The 16967-nt window shown below is 42.0% G+C and overlaps 1 long non-coding RNA gene across 7 annotated transcripts in view; it reads left to right on the forward strand.

The window, feature by feature from the left end:
* LOC103658251 overlaps positions 1–16967 on the forward strand; it is a 32915-nt gene that overhangs the window by 8229 nt on the left and 7719 nt on the right. For 3 of the 7 annotated variants that reach the window (XR_005836267.1, XR_005836273.1, XR_005836271.1), the window contains exons 3-4: positions 2118–2290; positions 6551–6656. This is a non-coding gene — a long non-coding RNA (uncharacterized LOC103658251). Of the gene's footprint in view, positions 1–2117; positions 2291–2690; positions 2736–6550; positions 6657–16218; positions 16368–16967 lie in introns of all 7 variants that reach the window. The other 4 variants (XR_005836270.1, XR_005836268.1, XR_005836269.1 and 1 more) reach the window with 4 other exon arrangements.

A 16967-nucleotide genomic window follows, 5' to 3' on the forward strand; every position in this document is an offset into this window, starting at 1 on the left:
AGAGAGGAAAAAGAAATGTAATTGTCTTTTGAAGGAAACATTCTACTTGTTCATTTTAATAGCAAAATATAGTAATCTCTGGACTGTAAATACAATCGATATCAGAGTCATTTAATAAAAAAGATTCACTGTTACACGTCCAGTAAAGTGAGGGAAAGAAACAGAAAAGGAAACTGGCAGAATCGAAGAGAAGGTGGTGGCGGGTGCGTGGCAGGGGGCGGGGGGAGGCAGAGAGTGAGACACAAGGGAGCAGAATGTGGAGAAAACCCTGGAAGAGTAAAAGGTTACAGGAAAGGTACCTAGGTTCACAGACCCGGAGTCTCAAACGTAGTTGGAAAACACACACAGCAGAAGACACGCACACAGAGGTCTGGAAACACACACCTACAATGACATATACAGAGTTGGTTGTGGGGAAAGAGGAAAGCCAGCTCCAAACAACAGGAAGTCATAGGTGCAAGGGGGTTGGGTGGAGAAAACAACACAGAAATAAAATTGGTTTTGTGGTGTGACTTTAAGCTACAGCCTGTTTACTTTGGGTGTGCTCATTAACATGATACAGCTTATTGCCATAAAAGAGGGTTCTAGAATTTTGATGCTGTCTGCTAGAGCGACTAATAAATGCCCTACCTTGTTATCCCCGTCAGAACACACTTAGAGTTGCCCCAGCCTTGCAACCATTTAAAGTTTCAAAAGAAGTGTTGATGATGTGGTTTTGGGGAGGACATTGGCCAAGGAGGAAGGAAATCCAGGTTTCGGTTTNAGCAGGACCACTGCTAGCTGTCAAGCCACTTCTCTTCCCTAAACCCCTGTTTCTTCGTTCCTCAAGTGAGGTAATGATTATTTCGCGCTCCTTCTATCTTAAATAGGCTGGCTTCCAATGGTAATTTCAGGCACTGCAGAACGCAGTAGCCCTTGTCTTCTAAAAATCCTAAAGAAGGCCATTGGGCAACTCCGGGGAACTGAAGGAATTTTCTAGCAGAGCTAGCAAATTAGTACCTCTAAGATGTAAAAATTAATCAGAAAACCTGAACTCATGCTTTCACTCCCAGGCAGACTAGTCAGTCCCCAGGAAATTAAAAGGCATCACCAAAAGAAGGTTTGGAAAAACCATTTGGTTTTGTTACTCGGTGCCTTCTGTCCCTCTGGAGATGAGGGGGTTTGGAGGCCTCAGCAGGGGTGTAAACGGAGCCCGGAACCAGCCCTGGAGATTCAGTCCTTGTCCCTCTCATCAATGTTTGGTCGTTGTCCGCTTTCAACATTCCTGTTTGAAAATGTGCACATGAATCGATAATATACCCTTGGTGCTAAAGCAGTGAAGCAGTTCAGACTTAATAAAGCAAAAGTGAAAGCGACTCTTAATGACCTTTCTCCCTTCCTCAGGGGTAACCACTGAGAACATTGTGTCCTTCCAGAACTTGCCCCATGCATCCATATTTGTGTAAACACATAACTCTGTATACATCTCTATATTCTGTTCATTTGTTGCTGATACTGTTTACATATTGTATTAGAAGAGTTTTCTGCAACTTGATTTTTTACGGTAATTCCACATACACATAGGCACACGCTACTCAACATTTTTCACATTTTTTTTAGTTGGAGAAAAAAATGTTAAATATTTTCAAGGAATGTGTGGAGAGGAAGAGACAGTGTTAGTCCTTCGACTTGGATTCTTAAAAGACTCAGGTCATGATCGACACCAGGACAGGGGCTTTCTCCCGGAAGGAGGCTGCCTGCCCCACAGCCGTTTCTCCCTGGCTAACAGAACATGAGTTTGTTCAGATAGATGGAGGCCGGACCTCTTCCCAGCTTCCTCCCAGCCTCAGGAGGTGACCTTTAGTTCATGTAAGTCAGTACTTCTCAAATCTGAGCTGCACCAGAGTCACCAGGAAGGTTTGTTAAAGTACAAACTCATGGGCCTCACTCTCAGATTTTCTGATTGTGGTGGGCCTGAGAATTTGCCTGCCTTCCTTCCTTCCTTCCATTTATTTTTTTAGTCATCTCTACACCCAACCTAGGGCTTGAACTCACTCATGACCCTGAGATCAAGAGTCATATGCTCTACCAACTGAGCCAGCCAGGTGCCCGAGTTTGCATTTCTAATATGTTTCCAGGTGATGGTGATCTTGCTGGTCCCAGAACCCACTTTGAGACCTTCTTCCCTTGCCGGAGAGAAGCAGACCCCTTGCTGAGCGTGGAGCCTCAAGCAGAGCTTGATCTCCGGACCCTGAGATCATGACCTGAGCCGAAATCAAGAGTTGTAAGCTTAACTGATTGAGCTGTCCAGGTGCCCCCACATTCTCTTTATTAAGTTTGTAATTTTAATTCCAGTATAATTAACATACAGTGTTGTATTAGTTTCAGGTGTACACTAGAGTGATTTAACAATTCTGTACATTACTCAGTGCTCAACACGATAAGTGTACTGTTTATTCCCATCCCCTGCCCCCCCCCTCCCCTGAGGCAACCCACAGTGTGTTCTCTATAGTTAAGAGTCTTGCTTGGTTTCCTTCATCCCTCATCTCCCCTTTGTTCATTTGCTTTCACATTCTTTTTCTACTCTTTGGTAACTTATTGGCTGAGAAATGGGGTCTCATCATTTTAACTTGCATTTCTTTGATTACTAGTGCATCTGAACAGTTCCCACGTATTTACTGGCTGCATTTCCTCTTTTATCTTTCTATTAGATGGGGAGCACTTAAGACGGTGTCTGGCACGCTTAGACATTTAAGGTCTGTTTAACCAAATGTCTTTGGATGTCTGTTGGTACCCTCACCTCTGCCTATTGCTCAAGACTCTGTATTTTTCTCCTTACACTTGATCTTAGCCAAAAGGCCAAGAAGCAATCTATATTTTTCTCCTTAATGGCTTGTATAATAAAAATACCTCTTTGGGGGGCATAATTAAAAAAATTTTTTTTTCAAAATTTACAGTTGGTAGTTTATTTTAAGCTGACTTTAGTTTTGTATTACTCAGAAATTTAAAAGTTTTATGAGGATCTTTCCCTCCTCCCCCCTACCCCCAGGCTTAGAAATCTTTTTCTTCCTTGAGAGAATTTGATCACCGTTCAGCTCTATTATATTCCAGGTTTTCTATAGCTTGGTTCTCGTGGTTCACCCTGTGATCCTTCTGAAACGTATTTGTGAGTTTTGATGTTTGTCTAACAACTTGCTTTATTAAGCTCCCTACTTTAAGAAAAAATTGTGGTGAGAAACACAGAGCATAAATTTACCACCTTAACCATTTTACAGCGTATAGCAGTGTTTAATCTATTCGCATTGCTATACGGCAGATCTTTAGAATTTTCTCATCTTGCAAAACTAAAACTCTATACCCACGGAACACTAATTCTCCCAAACCCTAAGCAACCACTCTGTACTTTCTCATTCTATGATTTTAACTACCTTACTTACTTCTTTTGAGTGGAATCATACGGTATCTGTCCTTTTGTGACTGACGTATTTTGCTTAGTTTAACATCCTTGAAGTTCATCCATGAGGTCGCATGTTGGAGGATTTCCCTCTTTTTTAAGACTGCCTAATATTCCACCAAATGCATATGTCACTATTTTTTCGGTACTTATCTGTTGATGGGCGTTTGTGTCGTTTCCATGTCTTGGCTATTGTGAATAATGCTGCAAGGAACACAGGAGTGCAGATAAAACTTCACAATCCTGTTTGAATTCTTTGGCTAAGGTGATGGTGGTGGGGTTGAGATATTCAGCAAGGAGAACTAGCAAAATTAGATGTGGATTATGAAAAAGAGGAAGAAAGCCACGATGATACCCAGATTTCTGCCTTAGGACGTGCCACTTCTTGAGGTGGGAAATATGGTGGGAAGGAATTTAGCTGGGATGTCACTGAGGGGACAGGATAAGTCCAGGTTTGGAGACTCTGGGTCTGAGGTGCCCGCGGGACATACCGGTGAGTTATCAGGATCGTTGGATATCAGGAAGGAGGCGGCTGGGCTAGAACCAGAGACACAGACTCGAACTGAATCGTGCTTTAGGAAAAGAACTGGAAGCTGTAGAAGTGATTCCTTCATTTGCTGAGGCCTTGAGGTAGATGTATTTCCAGTGATAGGAAGATAATTTTGAATCACTTAGGATCTCCTTTACAGTTCTTCAAATGTTCTAGTGGAATATTTACTTGCTACTAAGCAGGGCAGCTTCACTCTCCCCAGAAGCAACCCTCAGCATGCTTGGCTTAACATGGTATTCTGCCCGCCGGCCCCTGAAATTTTATCCTCACCGGAGACCCATGCCCTTGACACAGTGGACAAAGGACAGAGCAGGTCTGAGCTGGAGGTTCTGAGCTATATGAGCTGCAGACCTTAAATGCTGGGCTCTAACTCCTAATTTTCTGCTACAATTTCAAATCCTACCATCACCCCTAAGGACCCAAAGCCAGAGTATTTCTTGAAAGTCTGATGTCAGGAGTCATTCAAGCTGAAAAGCAGAGCAAGTGGCTTAAAGTAAGAGAGTTCTCAGGTTTTCCTTGCTCCTGAACCTGACTCATTCTTACTTCGCTAGTCCCTTAGACTGGCTGTTTTTTGTGTTAAACCACTCACTCGGATCTTTCTTTCCTTTCCTTTTCTTTTTCTTTTTAATATTTTATTTATTTATTTGAGAGAGAGCAAGCACGAGCCGCCCCTTTCTTTAGTTTTCTTGAAAACGGAGTCTCTTTGTCCTGCCGCTGAGACTCGCATTGCCCACGTTGTTTCAGCAGAGGGCAGCAGAGAGCAGCTAACAGCTTACATTTCGAAGCTCAGCGGGAAAAGTCCATTTACATCATTCCAATGTCCAGGTCCCAAAATATGGCACATCAGGCTTCATGTGTTCATGAATGCGAGAGATCTTTCTGGAGGGAGGGAAGTCCCTCGAGAGTCAGCAACTCTTAGATGATCCTCCTCTTGCAAACAGCAGTTTATCTATGTGCAACTCATGGAGGGCTTTATGAAGAAGGAGTTTGGCCTTGAAGAATGCATATGAGTTGGGACATAGCTTTGTTCACAGAAAATAGCATGGGCAAAAACAGGGCAACACGTGGCAAATTTAGGGAACAGCAAGAAGGTAGGTATCAGTGGAGCACAAGATTGGGGTGGGGACAGCCGTGATAGATAGGCTCCCAGGCGCTCTGGGCTACCCTGGCGGGTACAGAGGCCATCTTGACTATCATCCTGAAGACAATGGGAAGTCATGGAAGGATCTGGAGCAGGGCGGTGACTTGATCTGTTAGCCAATTTTGGTTTTGTTTTTAACTGCGGTAGGTACTGCTAGTGTCATTTTAACTTCTAGCCCACCTGGGGGTCTATAGGGATATTTCATTGTATTTTTAATTTGCATTTCCCTGGTAAGTAGTGTTGGATATTTTTTCGTGTGCTTATTTGGCCATGTGGATATCCTCTTCTGTGAAGTGTCTGTTTAAATCTTTTGCTCACTTTTTAATTGTGTTTTCTGTCTTCTTCCTGATTTGTGGGAGTTCCTTACGGATTCTAGATATAAGACTCCTTTGTCCAATATATCTGTTACAGATATCGTCTCCTCGTTCATGGCCACTCATTTGTTAAATGATGTCTTCCGATGAAAAAGCTTGATGAGTATTTTTGGATAAGGAGAGAAGATGGATTGGAAGGAGGAAAGCTTGGTTAAGATTGTGTTTCAGGGATTCAGGCAAGGACGGATGAGGACATGAAATAAGACTTCTACTAATTGTAATAACAGCAGCCAGTACGGACATGGCACTTTCTACGTGCAGGCTTTGTACTAAGCCCTTAAACTTATTTAATCCTTCCATCAACCCTGTGAGGTAGTTGAACTACGACCGTCCCTATTTCACAGATGAGAAAACCAGGGCATGGAGAGATTAAGTGACTTGCTCAAAGTTTTATGCTGCTAATAACCGGCAGGAGGGAAAGAACCTGAGAACATTTAATTATTGGTTGGATAGGAATGGAGAGGCATTAACGGTAAGATAGTTGGGAACTTCCTGGAGGAACATTACACTTCAAGTATCTGTCAATGGGCTGCAGATTTATAAGGACATTGAATTGTATCTACATTCCCTTCTGGAAGCCAGGTTATGGATAGAAACGCTTTGTTCTTGTAAATCGCTAAGACATTTGTAAACTGAGGGAGACTCAAGTCTTGCAAGGATTGTGATCTCTTGAAGTTAACTGTCTTTCCTTAGCTTTAGGGCAGCCGGGAGTGCATGAGGAATGTCACACAGATCCCATCTGGGGGTTGGGGGGTGTCAGCTTCCGCTTTGTCCTCAGCTTGCCTTCTGTTCCCTCCTCAATCTCTACACCCGATGTGGGGCTTGAACTCACAACCCCAAGATCCAGAGTCACAGGCTCCGCTGACTGAGGGAGCCAGGCGCCCCTCTCCATTCTTTTAAGCCCACTGCCAAACATTTTAAACAAATTTTTCATCTTCCTTTAATTCTACCTCAAATTTCGAAATTGGTTTGTCCAATTTACAAGTATAAAAGTATAATCATGCTGAATAAGCTTTCCTCTACCTCTCGTTGCCCTTCCTATTCCGATACAGGTCCTGGGGGAGGCTCTCCCCAGTTAGGAAACGACTGGAAGAGAGAGAAGTACGTTGAGGACAGAAGGCTGAACAGACACCGGTATTTAATGGATGGTGAAGATAGGTGAGCGTTCAGGGAGAGGAACAAGAGTCGTCAGCGGGGCAGCAGGAACCCTAAGTCACGATGAAGGAGGTGATGAACAACATTGAAGTATTTTGGTCCTGAAAAATGCAATGAGATGTCACAAAGGACTGTCTCCTGCTCCTGGGGTTCCTACATGGCTTGTTAGACAAGTGGGAGGGTTCTGAAGACGCCCTGAGCTTCGAATGGAAGGAGCCTTTCCAGTGACAGAACCCAAGGCAGCATCCAGGGCAACTCAGCAGGAGGAACCTTTGAGCTTCAGAAAGAAAAGGGACTTGCCTGTAGCTCAGCCGGTGAAGGCAGACACTTCACCGACTGAGCCACTCAGGCATCTATTCATTTCTATTTCTTAAAAAATTTTCTTTTTAACCCTTCTAGACAATTGTGAGGTGGCCAAGAGAAGGATTTAGATGTCTCGATGTCTACGATAGCCTCTGGGGCAGTTATGAGGAGGTTGGGGAATATACATGAGGTTCAGTGGGGTGGGGTCAGGAGCCGACGACCAAGAAAGAATTCTTGAGGCATCTTTGGTGCAAAATGGTGGTTTATTAAAGCGCGGGGACAGGACCCGTGGGCAGAAAGAGCTGCTGCCCCGGGGTTTTGGGGGATGGCCTATTTTATACCCTCAAGTGAGGAGGGGGCTAGGGATAGCGTAAGTCTCTAAGGAATTTTGGAAGCAAGGTCTCCGGGACCTTGAGGGGGCTAGCTACTGTTGGGAAAGGGTCACTTATTACCGTCTAATAAAACCTGAGTCATGAGACCCTTCGATGTATATCGGTGGGCCATATGCTGGGGGGATGATTGCCAATACATATCTTGGGGGGTAGAGATAAAGGAAGTTTCCAAAGGAATTTTTATACGTTAAAGTAGACTTACAGGATCTTGGTGGAGGGGAGGGGGTCAGGCCAGGACTGCCTTTGGCCCTTAGCAAAGTATTAACATGGAGGCCGCTGAGTTCCTAGAGCAATGTCACCATGCCTGTTTCAAGGACTTGTCAATGGGCTGTAGGTAGTAAGGACTGTTCCTTTGTCCCTTAGGGGAGCCAGGAGTGTCTGAGGAATGTTGCATACATCCCATGGGGGGGAGGGGTTGCAGGGTGTCAGCTCCTGCTTTGTCCTCAGCTTGCCTTCCCTTCCCTCATGAGTTATGCTATTGGCCGCTGGCTAGTGGCCGGATATCCTGGCTCTCTACAATTTTTAAAAAGAAAGGTCTACTGGTATTTTAATGACCTTCTCTTTCTCCTTGGTTTTCAGGAGTTTGGATGGGGTGTGTTTAGGTGGTGTGTGTGTGCTTAGTTGGCCTACGGTGGTTCTCTCAGCGCCTTGGATCTCTGGTTTGACCCATTATCTCTTCAAATGTTTCCTCTGCCCGTTCTTTCTCTCTTCTTTGGAATTTTAATTATACATACATTAGAGCATTTTATATTGTTCCACATTTCTTGGATGTTCTGTTCTATTTTCCTTTTTTTTTTTTTCACGTTCTTTTCCTTTTGAATTTCAGCTTGGTTAATTTCTATGGACCCATCTTCAAGACGATGATTATTTCTCAGCCGTTTGGGGTCTGCCGATGAGCCTGTCAAATATATCCTTCCTCTCTCTCGCCATGTTCACAATTTCCTTACATTTCCATTTGACTCTAATAGTTTCTATCTCTCCACTGAAATTTCTTATCTGTTCATGCAGGTCGTCCATGTTTTCCACCAGAGCCTGTAACATGTTACTTGTTTTTTAAATTCCTTGTTTGATAGGACTGTATCTGGATTATCTCTGAGGCAGTTTCGCTTGCATTGTCTTTTGACCCGGCTGTTTTTTATCTTTTTTGTGTGGTTTCATAATTTTTTTTAAAAAAGATTTTATTTATTTAAGAAATCTCTACATCCAATGTGGGGTTCGAACTCACAACCCCAAGATCAAGACTCACATGGTCTACCGACTGAGCCAGCCAGGTGCCCGTGTAGTTTCATAACTTTTTATTGAATTCTGAACATTATATAAGGAGCGTAGAGACTGAAGTAAATGCTCTTTATGCTTGGAAGCGAGCACCCCTTCTTCTGTTAAGCTAGGAGGTGTGGGGGATTGAGGCAATTTAGTCAGGAGTAGAGCCGGGCTTGGTTTTCTTGTTGCCGTGGTTAGCTTCAATTCTTCTAGTGTTCCCTTTGTTTGTGGTGAGGGGCTGGACCTCCTGGAGGGTTTTTCTCAGTGTCTCTGCTCCATCCTCCAGTTTAGGCTTGCTTCTGTGCCTGCACCCCAGGCAGACTCTCCGCAGGGGTGGAGGGCTGTTGCTTCTTATTCAGCACTTGCTAGCCTGGTGGGGACAGGGATGTCCCTGTTGACTTGGACTTTGGACTTGCCTCAGGCTTAGGCAGGCTCTATGTCCCTGGAACTTGAGTGTAGGACTTTGTCAATGATTTTGCACCCTTTGCGATGGAAGAAGCCTTCTCGAGGTCTGGTCCTGGGATGGTTTCGAGGCTCTCCCCCAGGGGTAGAAGTTTTCTTTTTATTCCCCTTTTTCGGGTGTAATGGTTTTTTACCTATGTCCTGGGCCCTTCTCCTAGTAATGGAAGGCTGCTGTTCCTTACAGAGAAGTGGTCAGTCGGGCTTCTTCCCTTCCCACCATGGCCCCTGCTCCTGTTCTTTAGTGTGTGCCACCAGGGAAGCTTTCTCTGACCTCCCTCCCGGCCCCTATTCTTTTCATGAGCACCAGATGACTCCACAGGGAGGACCCTTCAAGTGGGTGTGAACTCCTCTTGCATCAGCAGCTCTCAGCTCTTGGCCATGCCCGGCTTCTAGCCATGTGTTCACAATTTTAGCTGAATTTTTCTAACCCATTCTTCTGGCAGCGCCATCTTCCTCCCACGCTCTGGTATAGGTGACCCTGCACTCAGGCCCCAGCTCTCCTTGAAAGTACCTCCTTCATTAGATTTCAACCCTCTGTCACTCAGCACTCTGATGGGTTCAAGAACGATTCTGGGTATTGTCATCTGGCTTTTTTTGTGGCTCTAATCAGGGTAACTTAATGTGGCTTGTTTTCGAAGCTGCGTTTACACCACTCAACCAAAATGGCCAAGTCCAAAATGAAAAATCACCAGGATGGCCAGGCATGATGAATTTAGGCATAGGAATTAGGTGACCGTATCTGTTTCTCATATGACTTGGTAATCTGAAAAGCTAAAAGTGAAACATTTTGTAAAAATTGAAATATATGTGACATATAACATCATATAAATTGAAGGTATATAGCATGTTAATTTCATACATTTACATATTATAATATGATTGCCATTGTAGTGAGGATTATCACCTCTATCATATTACATAATTATCCTTTTTAGGGTAATTTTTAGGGTAACCCCCCTATTTAGAGCGCCTGGGTGGCTCAGTTGTTTAAGCAACTGCCTTCAGCTCAGCTCATGATCCCAGGGTCCAGGCTCCATGTCAGGCTCCCTGCTTAGCGGGGAGTCTGCTTCTCCCTCTCCCTCTGCCCCTCCCCCCCACTCATGCACTCTCTCCTCTCTCTGTCCCTATCAAATAAATAAATTAAATTTTTTAAAAAAACTATCCTTTCTTTAGTAGTTGGAATAACTAAGTTCTAGTCTTTTATCAAGTTTGATGATTATAATACAATCTTTCTATCTATAGTCACTGTTTTGTGCATTAGATCTCTAGGGCCTTTTCACTATTCGTTGTAAGTTTGTACCCTTAAATAACATCTGTCTCAGTTCCTGTCTCCACCATTTTACTGTTTTTATAAGTTCGGCTTTTTAAAATTCCACATATAAATGATATCACACAGTACTTGTCTTTCTCTATCTCACTTAGCATAATGTGCTCAAGGCCCATCCATGTTGTCACAAATGTCTGGATGTCCTCCTTTCTCATGACTAAATATTATTCCATCATGCGTGCGTGCATGCATGTGCGTGTGCGTGTGTGTGTGTGTGCGTGTGCATGTGTGTGTGTGGCACATCTCTATCCATTCATCCATTGATGGGCACTTCAGTTGTTCCCATGTCTTGGCTATTGTGAATAATGCTGCAGTAAACACGGAAGTGCATATATCTCTTCAAAATTCTTTCATTTCTTTTGGGTATTTGGCCAGAGGTGGAATTGCTCAATCCTACGGTAGATCTATTTCTAATTTTTTGAGGAACCTTCATATTGTTTTCCATAGCGGTTGAACTAATTCGCATCCCCACCAACAGTGTATAAGTGTTCCCTTTTCTCCACATCTTCAGCAGTACTTGTTATCTCTTGTTTTCTTGATGAAAGCCATTCTAACAGGTGTAATGTGATATCTCTCTATGGTTTTGATTTGCATTTCCCTGATGATGAGTGATGGTGAGCATCTTTTCATGTCCCTGTTGGCCATTTGGATATCTTTTTGGAAAAACGTCTGTTTAGTTCTTCTGCCCATTTTTAAATCAGGCTGTTTGGGTTTTTTGTTTTGTTTTGATTTGTTTTTGCTATTGAGTTGTATGAATTAGTTGTATATTTTGGTATTATCCCCTTATCTGATATATGGTTTGCAAAATTTTTCTCCTATTCTGTGGGTTGCCTTTTATTTTGTCCATTGTATTTTTTTGCTGTACAAAAGCTTTTATGTTTGATGCAGTCCCCCATTTGTTGATTTTTGCTGTTGTTGTTTGGGCTGTTAGTGTCATATCCAAAAAATCATTTCCAAGGCCAATGTTGAGCTGCTTCTATGTTTTCTTCTAGGAGTTTTATAGTATCTGGTCTTATGTTTAACCCCTTGATCCATTTTGAGTTAATTTTTGGGAGTGGTGCCAATTTCATCACTCTGCATCTGTTTGTCCAATTTTCTCAGCACCATTTGTTGAAGACACTACCCTTTCTCCATTGGGTATTCTTTTTGTTTTTTTTTTTTTTAAGATTTTATTTATTTATTTTGACAGAGAGACAGCCAGCGAGAGGGGGAACACAAGCAGGGGGTGGGAGAGGAAGAAGCAGGCTCTCAGCAGAGGAGCCTGATGCGGGGCTCGATCCCAGAATGCCAGGATCATGCCCTGAGCTGAAGGCAGACACTTAACAACTGAGCCACCCAGGCACCCCTCCATTGGGTATTCTTGACTGTGTTGTTAAATATTAGTTGACCATACAAACAAGGGTTTAAGTCTGGACTCTCTTGGTCTATGTGTCTATTTTTGTTCCAGTACCATACTGTTTCTTTTTTTTTTTTTTAAAGATTTTATTTATTTATTTGACAGAGATAGAGACAGCCAGCGAGAGAGGGAACACAAGCAGGGGGAGTGGGAGAGGAAGAAGCAGGCTCATAGCAGAAGAGCCTGATTTGGGGCTCGATCCCAGATCGCCGGGATCACGCCCTGAGCCGAAGGCAGATGCTTAACCGCTGTGCCACCCAGGCGCCCCAGTACCATACTGTTTCTATCACTGTAGCTTTGTAGTATAGTTTGAAATCAGGAGCTGCGATACTTCCAGTTTTGTTCTTTTTCCTCAGAATTGCTTTGGCTCTTTGGGGACTTTCTTGGTGACATACAAATTTTAGAATTTTTTTTCTTTTTTTAATTCCTGTGAAAAATGCCATTGGTATTTTGATGGGCATTGCATTGAATCTATGCATGGTTTTGGGTAGTGTGGACATTTTAACACTATTAATCCTCCTGATCCATGAACATGGGATGTCTTTCCATGTTTATGTCTTCTTTGATTTCTCTCAGGAAAGTCTTGTAGTTCTAGTTGAACAACCTTTCACTTCCATTGTCAAATTTATTCCTAAGTATTTTGTTGTTTTTGATGCTAACATGAATAGGATATTTTTCTTTATTTCTTTTTCAGATGTTTCATCAGTGGTGTATAGAAATGCAACTAATTTCTGTATGTTGATTTTGTATACTGCGACTTAAATTACTGATTAGTTCAAATAGTTTTATGGTTGAGTCTTTGGCATTTTCTATATGCAAAACATCAGCTGCAGATAGCAACAGTTTTAATTCTTCCTTCCTGGTGTGGATGCCTTTTATTTCTTTGTCTTGATGACTTGCTGTGGCTAGGACTTCCAGTACTACATTGAACAAGAGTGGCAAGAGTGGACATCCTCTCTTGCTCTTCGTCTTAGCGGAAAAGCTTTTAATTTTTCTCCATTGAGTAGAATGTTAGCTATGGGTTTGTCATATATGGTCTTTATTATGTTAAGGTATGTTTCCTCTACACTCAATCTACTGAGGGCTTATATCATGAAAGAATGTTATCTTTTGTGAGATGCTTTTTCTGCATCTATTGGGATGATCATGTGATTTTTATCTTGCATTTTATTAATGCAGTATATTACATTTGTATGTGATTTGTATGTGTTGAACCAGCCTTGCATCCCAGGGATAAATCCCACCTGGTCATGATGTATAATCTTTTATGTGTTCTTGAATTTGGTATGCTAATATTTTGTTGAGAGTTTTCACATCTATATTCATCAGGGATACTGGTCTAAAGTTTTCTTGTGGTGTTCTTATCTGGCTGGGTAATGCTGGCCTTGTAGAATGAGTTTAGAAGTGTCTTCTCCTCCTCCTCAACTTTTTGAAAGAGTTTGAGAAGTACTGGTGTTAAGTTCTTTGAATGTTTGGTAGAATTTTCCAGTGAAGTGGTCTGGCCCTTGGGTTTTCTGTGTTGGAAAGTTTTTGATTACTGATTCAATTTTTTTACTTGTTACTGATCTGTTCAGATTTACTATTTCTTCCTAATTTAGTCTTGGTAAGTTGTGTGTTTCTAGAAATGTATCCATTTCTTCTAGGTTATCTAATTTGTTGGCATATAATTGTTCATAACAGTCTTTTATGGTCTTATGTATGTCTGCAGTATCAGTTATAATGTCTCTTTTTTATTCCTAATTTTATTTATCTGAGTATTCTCTCTGTTTTCTCTTGTTAGTCAGATAAAGGTTTGTTAATTTTGTTTATCTTTTTGAAGAACCAGCTTTTAGTTTCATTGCTCCTTTCTGTTTTTCTTATCTCTATTTCATTTATTTCCACTCTGATCTTTATTATTTCCTTCCTTCTGCTAACTTTGGGCTTAATTTGTTCTTTTGATAGTTCCTTGAGGTGTATAGTGAGTTAGTTATTTGAGAGCTTTCTCATTTTTTAATATATGCTTTTATTGCTATAAACTTTCCTCTCAAAACTGATTTTGCCACATCCCATAAGTTTTGATATGGTGTATTTACATTTTCATTTGTTTCAAGGTTTTTACTTCCTTTTTGATTTCTTCTTTGACCCATTGTTGTTTGGAAGTGTGTTGTTTAATGTTTTATAATTGATACATGTCAAGGTTCTCCACATAAAATGATTTAAAAAGTTTCACCAAAGAGGGATGTATTTCTTGCTTATATTTTGTTAATAAAATGATCAAATGCTCATTGAAAAAAAAGAAGTGTGTTGTTTAGTTTCTACATATTTGTAACTTCCCATTTTTTTTCAGTTGTTGATTTCTAGTTTTTTTCCATTGTGGTCAGAAAAGATAGTTGGTATGATTTCCGTCTTCTTAAATTTGCTAATATTGTTTTGTGTCCTATCATATGATCTATCCTGGAGAATGTTCCATGGGTACTGGAGAAGAATGTGTATTCTACTACTGGATGGAAAGTTCTGTGTGTACTTGTTAAATTTATTTGTTCTAGGGTATGGTTCAATTCCAAGATTTCATTCTTGATTTTCTGCCTGGATGACCTATCCATTGCCTACAGGGGGATATTGAGGTCCCCTACTATTAGTGTATTATTGTCTATTTCTCTCATTAGATCTATTAGTATTTACTTAATACATTTTGGTGCTCCAATGTTGAGTGCATATATGTTTATAACTCTTATATATTCTTGTATTGACCCTTTCATCCTTGTATAATGGCCTTCTTTGTCTCTTGTTACTGTTTTTGGCTTGAAGTCTGTTTCAACTGATGTAAGAATAGCTATGCCCACTTTCTTTTGGTTTCCACATGCATGCAATAACTTCTTCCATTTCTTCATTTTGAGCCTCTATGTGTCTTTAGAGCTGAAATGGGTCTCCTGTAGGCAGCATATAGTTGGGTCTTTTTTTTTTTTTAAGTTTTAATATTTTTAAATAATCTCTACACCCAGCATGGGGCTTAAGCTCACAATCCCAAGATAAAAAGTAACATGCTCTACTGACTGAGCCAGCCAGGCACCCCAGGTCTTGTTTTTTAAAATTTTATCTAGCCACTCTCTACCTTTCAGTTGGTGAACTCAATCTACTTGTATTTAGAGTAATTATGGGCATGTAAAGACACTACTGCCATCTGTTTGCCTTCTGGTTGTCTTGTATCCCCATGTTCCATTCTTCCTACCTTTCTGTGTAGAAATGGTGTGTTTTAAAAGTCCTCATCCAGGGGTGCCTGCGTGGCTCAGTCAGTTGGGCATCTGACTCTTGATTTCAGCTTAGGTCATGATCTCAGGGTCATGAGATTGAGCCCTGTGTTGGGCTCCAAGCTCGGCACAGAGTCTGCGGGAGATTCTCTCTTCCCTCTCCCTCTGCCCCTCCCCTGCCGCTCATGCTTGCTCTCTCTTTCTCTCTAAAATAAAGATAAATAAATAAATAATCATCCAAAGTGACTAAGAGTTATTCCCCAATTATGACTAGGAGCTTATGCAAACAGGAGTCATGCTATGGTGGTAGGCTTTTCTATATGTTCCTCTCATCACTGTATGTTCAGTTTGCAGTCTCTCCTATGCTAAGCTCTCACCCCTGCACGATATTGGTATTTGTTTGCCCCGAGGCTGTGTTGTTTGTAATATAAACATAATGTCAATTTTATGACCACCCTAACATAAATGGTCCAAGCCGCTCTTAGCTACTGTGTTCTTTTTTTTTTTTTTTTAAAGATTTTATTTATTTATTCGACAGAGATAGAGACAGCCAGAGAGAGAACACAAGCAGGGGGAGTGGGAGAGGAAGAAGCAGGCTCATAGTGGAGGAGCCTGATGGGGGGCTCGATCCCATAACGCCGGGATCACGCCCTGAGCCAAAGGCAGACGCTTAACCGCTGTGCCACCCAGGCGCCCCTAGCTACTGTGTTCTTCAGGGTTTTCTTAGATTTATGTTATTACTGCTTGATACTCAGACCTACCTTGCAGCTAACCTGTCGATGTGTCCAAAATCAAAACCCTTTTGGTGAAATACTTTGACTCTCTGATCAATAATCGTTTTTGCTAACATTCATACTTTCCCTCGATTTTTGATTCAGTCATAAATTCAAAGTTCCTTTGTGTTCTGCTAATACAGGTGAAGGATAGGATGTATTCATGCTGTTTTTACATCTGTCTCCTGCATGCATCATCTCTTCCCCATTATACTGAGAATTCCTCAGGGCAGAAACTGTTGTCTCTTATTTCTTCATCTTCTCCTCCCTCCCCCACCCCACCTCTTTTATGAGCATAATGTCAACACAGGGTTAGAGGACTGGGTATTGACTGAGTCACTCGGATTCTAGTAAACACCCTTGGGCAAGTTATCCCTTGCTCAGCATTTGTTGTTATTGCTAGCCTTAGTATCATTTCCCTCCAGTGGTTCCAGAAGACTAGCTTCACTTCCGCAATTCTGCCAGGGTTCAAGTTCACTCTTGCCTGCCCACCTGCCCTGCACCTTTGCCACAGTAAACTCTTTTCCTGGAACTTCTGCTGAGACTGGAGGCCACAAGAACAGATGCTGAGCAGGTGACTACCACTATCTTATTCAAAATGACTTTTCCCAGCTTCTAGACTAATAAACTAAAGCCGATTGGAGGTACTTTTCCTGAAGTCTCCTCAATGAACAACGACATACCTTTTATATTTGCAATTTCACTCAACTGCTATGGTCAGAAGAGATCTTCATTTACATTCCTGTCCTTTTAGGATTTGTCCTTTCCTAGCAATCCTCCAATCAGTGCATAAAAAGAATGAATTGTGGGACCTTTGTGTTGATAAGATTTGTTCCGGACTGAGTCTAGACCCACCACACTTCCGTCTGTTTCTGATTCTTCATCCTCCAGTACTTTTGCCCTAGAGACCTCATTAAGGGGCTTCTCTGGCGCCAGACTTTTCTGCTTTCTGTCCAGGTGATGGCAGACATCTTCCCTCCTGGCTCAGTGCCTGTTTAGCTCTCCTAGTAAGTGGTATCTTAGTTCCCACCCTTCTGTTTGTGGCCTCAAAAGACAGCCTGCCCGGGTGTGATCTGGGATCCCAACTCTCTCTTGTTCCCAACAGGTTATGAAAAATTGGTCACCGTCAGGCTGGGAATCAACATTAGAGAAAGTTGAGTCTGGAGCCTATACT

The sequence above is a fragment of the Ursus maritimus genome, unplaced genomic scaffold (assembly GCF_017311325.1).
Source record: "Ursus maritimus isolate PB19 unplaced genomic scaffold, ASM1731132v1 scaffold_2, whole genome shotgun sequence".
Taxonomy (NCBI): domain Eukaryota; kingdom Metazoa; phylum Chordata; class Mammalia; order Carnivora; family Ursidae; genus Ursus; species Ursus maritimus.